We start from the raw sequence: 9,214 nt of genomic DNA on the forward strand, positions 1-9,214 counted from the left end.
TGTGTGTTCAATGAACACTTTTATACAAGTCCTTTTTGGACTGACAGAAGTACTGACAGTACTTCAATGCTCATTAAGGAGCCCTACACTAACTCTCAAATATATTCCTTGCGGAATATCTTTCCGATGGCCTCACGGTTTCTGCACCGATCCGACTTCCTACGCATCGATCTGCGTACTGGTACCGATCCGGTCCTTGGCTTGCTCAGCCGATCCGACCGATGTTGAGCTTGTCTCTCAACACTCCCCCTCAAGCTCAACTTGAGGCTCTTCGGGATCTTCGGGATCACCGCTTTGGTTCCTCCTGGCTCCACGCCTCGCTCGCGCTCCTCGGCCTGTTCGACTCCGCGTGCTTCGACCCTTCTAGTCGGCTTGTCTGCTCCCACAGACCTTTACAACTCCCTTGTTGTCGTGGTGTTGGCGCTTCTCCTGTTGCCTTCTTTTCCGCTTGGCCCTCAGTTGATTCAGTGTATCCGAATCAAACATCCGAACCGACTCGGCTACCTCCGATCGGTTTTCACTCTCGTTTGAGTTGGCTGTCTCTAACTCGTCTTCGGTCTTCTCGCCCTTGACGACGTCATGTTGAGAGACAAGCTCAACATCGGCCGGATCGGCTGAAGAAGCCGAGGACCGGATCGGTTAGGCCGTTAGGAAAGATATTCCGTGAGGAATATATTTGGGAGTTAGTGTAAGAGCTCTTAATGAGCATTGAAGTACTGTTAGTACTTCGGTCAGTCCTCCTAGGACTTGTACAAAGTGTTCATTGAACACATATATGTTTGTGGTTGTTTTTTCCTTTATACACACACATTCTCTCACTCTCTCGGTCTCCCCCGCGTATACTGTGTAAGCTCAAACTCTCCATTAAACCCAAGTGTTCTTCCTTCTGTTTTGTCTTTATACTTGCTTCCGCACGCTACTTTCTACATGGTATCAGAACCTCTTTGCAGCCGACACAACTTGACGAAGAAGAACGATGGATAGAGGCCTCTCTGGTAGTGTTCGGATTGCCCAAATTTAGTGGCCGAAAGGCACAAATTTGTGAAGCCTGCCAGCTCGGGAAGCAACACCGACTTCCTTTCCCAAACGAGCGAAACCGGAGCCGGAACAAGCTCGACCTTATACACTCCAATGTACGGGGGCCGACTCAAAATGTTAGTCTTGGCAGGAGCCGATATTTCGTCTCCTTCATCGACGACCACACGCGGCACACGTGGATCTACCTCATTGAGAGGAAGAGCGAAGTCTTCGACTGTTTCCGGGACCTCAAAGGGTTCATGGAAACGGAAACGGAACGAAAGATCAAGTGCCTGCGGTCAGATGGCGGGAAAGAGTACTTTTCCGGTCAATTCAACGGTTACCTACAACAAATAGGAATTCGCCGCGAATTCAGTTGTAGATACACACCAGAGCAGAACGGCGTGGCCGAGAGAAAGAATCGGTCAGTTGTGGAAGCGGCACGGGCAATGTTGGAAGAGAAGAGCTTGCCCAAGTTCTACTGGGCCGAGGCGGTAAGGACCGCGGTATACATCCAGAACCGGATCGGAGACAAGGTGTCGGCGCACAAGCTATACTTCGGAACGAAACCGAACTTGCGACACTTGAGGGTGTTCGGTAGCATTGCGTATGTGCATGTACCGAAGGAGAAAAGGAGGAAGCTGAACGCAAAGGCCGAGAAATGCATCTTGGTCGGTTACTCAGACGAGCAGAAGGGTTATAAGTGCTATAACCCTCGCACCAAACAAGCGCGTGTTAGCCGCGATGTTGTGTTTGACGAATCCGCGTCCTGGTACTAGCCCCCGACTCCGAACCCCGACTCCAATCCGAGCTCTGACGATGAGGTCAGCGAGGCCGAGATGCCTCTGGATGAGCCTGAAATCGAGACCCGCGAAGAGAGTCTGATTTCACTCCTGTTAAGTGGACCGATTGGACGGCTGAGTCGGTACGACCAGTCCGATAAAGAGTCGGTGAGTAGTGGAGACTCGGTCGTGCATTCCCCGCGCAGGAAGCCGAGGAGACGGCTTACACGCAAAGAGAAAGGGAAGAAGAAGGTGTCGAATTCCGGCACGGATAGGAACGAGTCAGACCGACGCGAGTCCGACTCCGAGGGAACCGGTGACGGGTCTTTAAAAGTGAAGTCCGTGTCGATCGAGAAGGCCTCGACATCGGCTAATGCGAGATTACGCCGATCAACCCGCCAGAAGAATCCTGTTTTGCGGTTCGGATACAACGAGTACATGGCGCATCATTATGCGTACATGACCCGTGTAGCGGAAGTGCGTGAGCCGGAGAGCTATGTAGAAGCGGCTAAAGACGCGAATTGGCGTGCCGCGATGGAGGAAGAGATGCACGCATTGGCGGAGAAGGAGACATGGGACCTGGTTGACGCACCAAGAGGGGTAAAACCGATTGGGTGTAGGTGGGTGTACAAAGTCAAGTACAACACCGATGGCTCGGTCAACTGGTACAAGGCTCCGCTAGTGGCAAAGGGCTATGCGCAGAAACACGGCATCAACTACGATGAGACATTTGCGCCGGTCGCGAAAATGACGACTGTTCGTGTTTTGCTCGCAGTAGCCGCGGCCAAGGGGTGGCACCTACATCAAATGGATGTAAAGAATGCGTTCCTGCAAGGTGACCTTGAGGAACAAGTGTACATGGTACAGCCCCCCGGATTTCCCTCCGAAACGAACTCCTCGGCAGTATGCCGACTGAAGAAGTCCCTTTACGGACTGAAGCAAGCCCCGAGTGCCTGGAATGCGAAGATCACACAACAACTGCGTCGGATGGGCTTCGTCACGTCAAAATCAGACTCTTCCCTGTTCATCCGGAAAGGTCAACTCGGACCGGTCAGTATTCTACTATATGTCGATGACTTAGTCATCACCGGCGCCAACCTAGACGAAATCGACCGCGTGAAGCTCCAGCTTGCGGCATCGTTCGACATGAAGGATCTGGGGGACCTTCATTACTTCCTCGGGATCGAAGTGATCCGTACCCCCGAAGGCATATTGATCAGCCAATGTCATTACGTGCTGGGTATGCTCTTCAAACTCGGGATGGCCGACTGTAAGTTCGTCTCGACTCCTCTGGACAGAACCATCAAGCTTCGTCCCGATACAGGAGAGGTATGCGACCTGACGAGGTTCCGACAAATTGTCGGAAGCCTCATATACTTGACCATCACCCGACCCGACCTCAGTTATCCGGTCGGGGTGATCAGTCAGTTCATGGCGCGACCTACCGAGGAGCACCTTCAGTGTGTGCAACGCTGTCGTGAAGAAAACCGTCCACAAGCGGAATTGGTGCACAGGAGCGTAGGAACCGGCTCTTCTCGAATGTTGTCCATAGAAGATCCTAGGCGGGTAGATTTAATGGGTAGGAAGTAAAGGGGAAACGGCTCCTTCCTTGCCTATAAAAAGGAGGGAGACGAGAAGGGGGTGGGGGATCGTGGAGAGTCGAGGACGAAGTGCTGTTGGTTTGCGTGCGAAGGCTTCTCTCTCTCTCTGGTTCGCAAACTCCATAGCTTCCTTCTGTGCAGGTTTCGGGAGGCTCGCGCTGCTCTGAGGAATGCCCGAGTGCTTCCGACAACACCTCCAACCTGCTCCTGTCTTTCTGTGCGTTTACGAACAGGCATTGGCATCTGTTCGCCGGCTTGTTCGGTTGTAACCGACTTCGTGTTTTTGTTGCTTCCGTGTTCTTGTTGTTGTCTTTGTTAATACATACATACATTCATGTCTCTCTGTGTCGCTGTCCCACTCGCGTCTTTGTGTCGAAGGGCCGTGTCCCTGTGAATCTACGCTCGCACGTAGTGGGTCTCTTGTCCTTTCTCTCTTGCTCTTTGGTATAGGACCCCTGAGGTCCCGCCTCATTCCACGCATCCGCGAGGAAAACCTCGACATCTTGGTGAACCCGATGTGAAGGAGGTGGCAGAGGAGCAGAAGATGAAGGGGTCGGATCTTGCAGAGGCCATGGCTTCGGCCGTGGATCGGATATTGAGTGCACGCGAGGGCACCGACGCCCTCGACAGAGCCATTGAGGCGGTCGTTGGTACGATCGGCCGGTTCAGCGGAAAGGATGCCACGAAGTATTTGGCGTCCTACGGGGCAGAAATGCTGATGCGGGACATTCCGGAAGAGAGGCGTCTTGCCGGGTTTCCTCGAGTGGCAATGCCGAGCATCCATGCGGAGGTGCTCGAGGTGCGGGCGGAGAGCCGTACCTGGGAGGAGTTCGAAGGCCGACTCTTAGAAAAATACGGGCTGGACGACGCACTCCGGCTTTCGAAACGGGACTTCATGGAATGGGTGGAGTCCCCCGGCAAGGGAAGAAACGCGTCGGCACTCCTCCGGGAGTTCGAAGAACGTTTTGCGCGCCTTTCGGCGCTTGACCGAACCGTTCTGGATACGAGCTGGGTCCTATTGTTCGTCAAGTCGGTGGACGAGCGAGACAGAGATCAAGTCGGCTCCTTGCTGGAAACCGAAGACGGGGGCTGACAACCGACTGGGCTGCGGTTAAGAGAGTCTGTGGCCGTTTCGACAAACGGCGAGAATGGTCTGACAACGGGGCGGCCGGTGCGGGCTCTGTTACAACAAGGAGGCTTGAACAGGCACCGCAAGTGCGAAGGGAAGAAACCCGGGAATGGCTCGAAACCGGTCCGGCTTCGGCTGGCATGGTCAATGGCTCGTCCAGAGGAGCAGCGCTGGAGGCGTTGACGTGGGCGATAAAGGATCTCAAGATCGCCCAGACTCGAAGGGAAGGCGGCGAACCGGCTCGTGACCGACGGCCGGCAGCGGGGAACAGGTGCATGTGGTGCGACGAGGTCGGCCACATTCGGAAGGACTGCGGCGATTTCGCAGAGGCGTTGAGGAACCGGGTGGTGTACCTATGGGAAGGTTGGGTGCACGCCGGCGACACCAGGAGGGCCCTGAACCGAAACGACGGGCGAGGAGGTATGAAGAGACTGATGGAAGAGGCAGCGGCCCGACACGTAGAGGCCATCCACTACTCGGCGTCGGCCGGAATTCGGGTCGGGGGCAGTGAGGCCCGAACAGAGGGCAAAGACGGATTCTGGTCGGCAATGCTGGAAGGTCTTGCCGGCGCACGGCTAAGGAAAGATGAAACGGACCGCGCTGAGAGACGGGTCCGGGAAATAACCGTGTGGAGCGATCTGGTCGAGGAGAAGACGGGCTTCGTAGAAGCCGCCTGCCGGAACTACGGGGCTCTGGTAGAAGACAAACGAGTGGGGAAAGCCGGAGCGGCCGGGCCCTCACAACGGTACGAGACCCGATTCGGGCAACGACGGAACGATGCCGACGGGTCCAGCTCGCAAGATAACCCTAGGAAGGGCGGATACCGACTGGGGACGGAGATAGAAAAGACTACGGACCTACGAAAGGTCCTAGAAGAACGGATCCTCGACAACAAAGTGGAGCTTCATTGCGAGAGGTTTTAGGGATCGCCAAGAAGGAGTTCCACGACTCCATTGTAGACCTGGTGAAACGGAAGAGGCTGTCGACGGAGACGGAACCGGAAAGACCGGTGGAGGTGCGGATGACGCACATCGACGACATGGCGCTGGAAGATGAGTGGGCGGAGAGCCACTATTCAAGGCCGCACTGGGCCCGAGCAACCACGGAGACCCCGGTGAAGATCGGAGATGTTCAGGAGCCGGTGGTGGCATTGGTGGACCACGGTTCGGAAATAAACCTGATGTCAATGGACTTCTATAAGAAGGGAAAGTGGCCGATCAACACCAAGCACGGGTGGAAGATACGGGCGGCGACGGGGCCTGCCCGAACGTGCGAGTCAAGATCGGCGATGTCGAGATTGACCAGCACTTCTTCGTACAGGAGACGTCCTTGCACCCGGTCATATTAGGGGAACCATACATCACGGCGGCGCGAATGGAGACCAAGGTGTTGGACAACTGTTCGGCCTACGCGAGGGTCAAAAGCCAGAACGGGCGCCATTCGTTCAATTTCTGACGGTGCGGCCGAACCACGAGAGAAACCGCGAATCCCTCGGTGGCAAGAACCGGGAGGATTTTTAGAGAGGGCTGCCAAGGCGTGGGGCCGAGACAGCCCGGACACTCGGGAAAGACCCCACGACTATACGATAAGTAGGAAATTCTGCTTCTCCAACAACGGAGGGTGCATGATAGTCGGCATCGTCGGCCGAGAAAAGACAAGGGCGGAAGTGCGACTTCGAGCGTGCGGAGTTCTCGGCCCGGACGAGGAAATCAGCGGAGCCGTGGAGGCGGTCTCCTTCGATCAACACCAAGCACGGGTGGAAGATACGGGCGGTGACGCGCGCCACCGAGGAACTGCACGGGGCCTGCCCGAACGTGCGAGTCAAGATCGGCGACGTCGAGATTGACCAGCACTTCTTCGTACAGGAGACGTCGTCGCACCCGATCATATTAGGGGAACCATACATCACGGCGGCGCGAATGGAGACCAAGGTGCTAGACAACGGTTCGGCCTACGCGAGGGTCAAAAGCCAGAACGGGCGCCATTCGGTTCAATTTCTGACGGTGCGGCCGAACCACGAGAGAAACCGCGAATCCCTCCGTGGCAAGAACCGGGAGGATTTTTAGAGAGGGCTGCCAAGGCGTGGGGCCGAGACAACCCGGACACTCGGGAAAGACCCCACGACTGTACGATAAGTAGGAAATTCTGCTTCTCCAACAACGGAGGGTGCATGATAGTCGGCATCGTCGGCCGAGAAAAGACAAGGGTGGAAGTGCGACTTCGAGCGTGCGGAGTTCTCGGCCTGGACGAGGAAATCAGCGGAGCCGTGGAGGCGGTCTCCTTCGATCAACACCAAGCACGGGTGGAAGATACGGGCGGTGACGCGCGCCACCGAGGAACTGCACGGGGCCTGCCCGAACGTGCGAGTCAAGATCAACGACGTCGAGATTGACCAGCACTTCTTCGTACAGGAGACGTCCTCGCACCCGGTCATATTAGGGGAACCATACATCAGGGAAAGTGGCCGATCAACACCAAGCACGGGTGGAAGATACGGGCGGCGACGCGCGCCACCGAGGAACTGCACGGGGCCTGCCCGAACGTGCGAGTCAAGATCGGCGACGTCGAGATTGACAAGCACTTCTTCGTACAGGAGACGTCCTCGCACCCGGTCATATTAGGGGAACCATACATCAGGGAAAGTGGCCTATCAACACCAAGCACGGGTGGAAGATACGGGCGGCGACGCGCGCCACCGAGGAATTGCACGGGGCCTGCCCGAACGTGCGAGTCAAGATCGGCGACGTCGAGATTGACCAACACTTCTTCGTACAGGAGACGTCCTCGCACCCGGTCATATTAGGGGAACCATACATCACGGCGGCGCGAATGGAGACCAAGGTGCTGGACAACGGTTCGGCCTACGCGAGGGTCAAAAGCCAGAACGGGCGCCATTCGGTTTAATTTCTGACGGTGCGGCCGAACCACGAGAGAAACCGCGAATCCCTCGGTGGCGAGAACCGGGAGGATTTTTAGAGAGGGCTGCCAAGGTGTGGGGCCGAGACAGCCCGGACACTCGGGAAAGACCCCACGACTGTACGATAAGTAGGAAATTCTGCTTCTCCAACAATGGAGGGTGCATGATAGTCGACATCGTCGGCCGAGAAAAGACAAGGGCAGAAGTGCGACTTTGAGCGTGCGGAGTTCTCGGCCTGGACGAGGAAATCAGCGGAGCCGTGGAGGCGGTCTCCTTCGACGACACCTTGGGAATGCTGGGGGAGGTAGCCGGAGAAGACCTTAATGAAGACCGGACGATACCGATATGTTCCGAAGAGATGTACAAAGTCATCGCGAACTTCAATCGGGGGCTCAGGTCGGATCGGACGGCCCGAGTTAGCACGAAGTACAAGACTGTGGACCGGAAGGTAAGGCCCGTCGCGGCACCCTTACCGGAGGGCAGCGAGTCCCGAATCAGAGGGGTTGCGTCGGACCCCAGTTTACGAGATCCGGCCTGCATAGGCAGGACGCTCCGGGGGCTCAAGATTGGTGGGGGCGGGTTCCTACTGCCTGCGGAGGAAGACCGGTTTCGGAGAATGCTCGGAAGGCACGGGAAAGCCTTCGCGTTTTCACCGGAAGAGATCGGGTGCGTAGACCCGACGATTGTGGAGCCGATGGTGATATTCACGGTACCACATGTGCCGTGGAATCTCAAGCCGATTCCAGTACCGAGAGCCCACATCCCGAAGTTGATGGAGCTATTGAGGCAAAAAGTCGATATGGGCATTCTCGAACCGTCGAGTGCCCCATACTCGAACCGATGGTTTACCGTACCAAAGAAAAACGGAACATTGCGCTTCATTCAGGACCTGCAGTCGGTCAACAGAGTGACCATTCGGAACGCAGGAATCGGACCGACCATAGACGAGTTCGCAGAGTCCTTCGCCGGAAGGTCGATTTACTCGGTCGGTGATCTGTATTCGGGGTACGACCAGTTCCAGCTAGCCGTGGAGAGCAGAGACATTACGACGATGCGAACCCCCCTCGGCCTAGTGCGAATGTGTACCCTGCCACAAGGAGGGACCAACTCGGTAGCCCACATGGTGAATGCAATGAACAAGGTACTGAGGGATTGCATCCCGGACATCACCATGCCGTTTCTAGACGACATCCCGATCAAGGGGTGCCCGGTGGAGGAGAAGGACGAGATAGTCGGGCCGGACGGATGCCGGCGATTCGTGGCGACACACATCGACGACTGCGAGAAGGTGCTACAAAGGCTAGAGGATGCGAGGCTCACCTTCTCCGGGGAGAAATCGGCCTTCGGGCAATAAGAAATCCTGGTGGTCGGACACCTATGTGGACCTTATGGCCGGAAGCCGTCTCCGGCAAAGGTAGAAGCCATCTCCGCGATGAAGACCGATTGTAGCTCGGTTACGGAAGTTCGGAGGTTCCTGGGGGCATGCGCGTTCTACCACATATGGATCCCGCATTATGCCCACGTGGCGGAGCCGCTATACGGGTTGCTGAAGAAAGGGAGAAATTTCGAGTGGCGAGACGAGCACACGGAGTTGGTCCGGAAGCTGAAGGAAGCTCTTGCGGCAGCACCGACGCTCCGGAAGACTGTCTACGAGAAGGGTACCCCGGTATACATAACGGTGGATACGAGTCCGACCGGGATCGGATGGGTCGTCAACCAAGAAGACGAGGACAGCATTCGGTTCCCGATCCGATTCGGCGCGAAGGTC

This window comes from Azolla caroliniana, unplaced genomic scaffold (assembly GCF_043228905.1).
Source record: "Azolla caroliniana isolate FFs.n. ecotype wild unplaced genomic scaffold, voAzoCaro1.0.p SCAF_1, whole genome shotgun sequence".
NCBI lineage: Eukaryota > Viridiplantae > Streptophyta > Polypodiopsida > Salviniales > Salviniaceae > Azolla > Azolla caroliniana.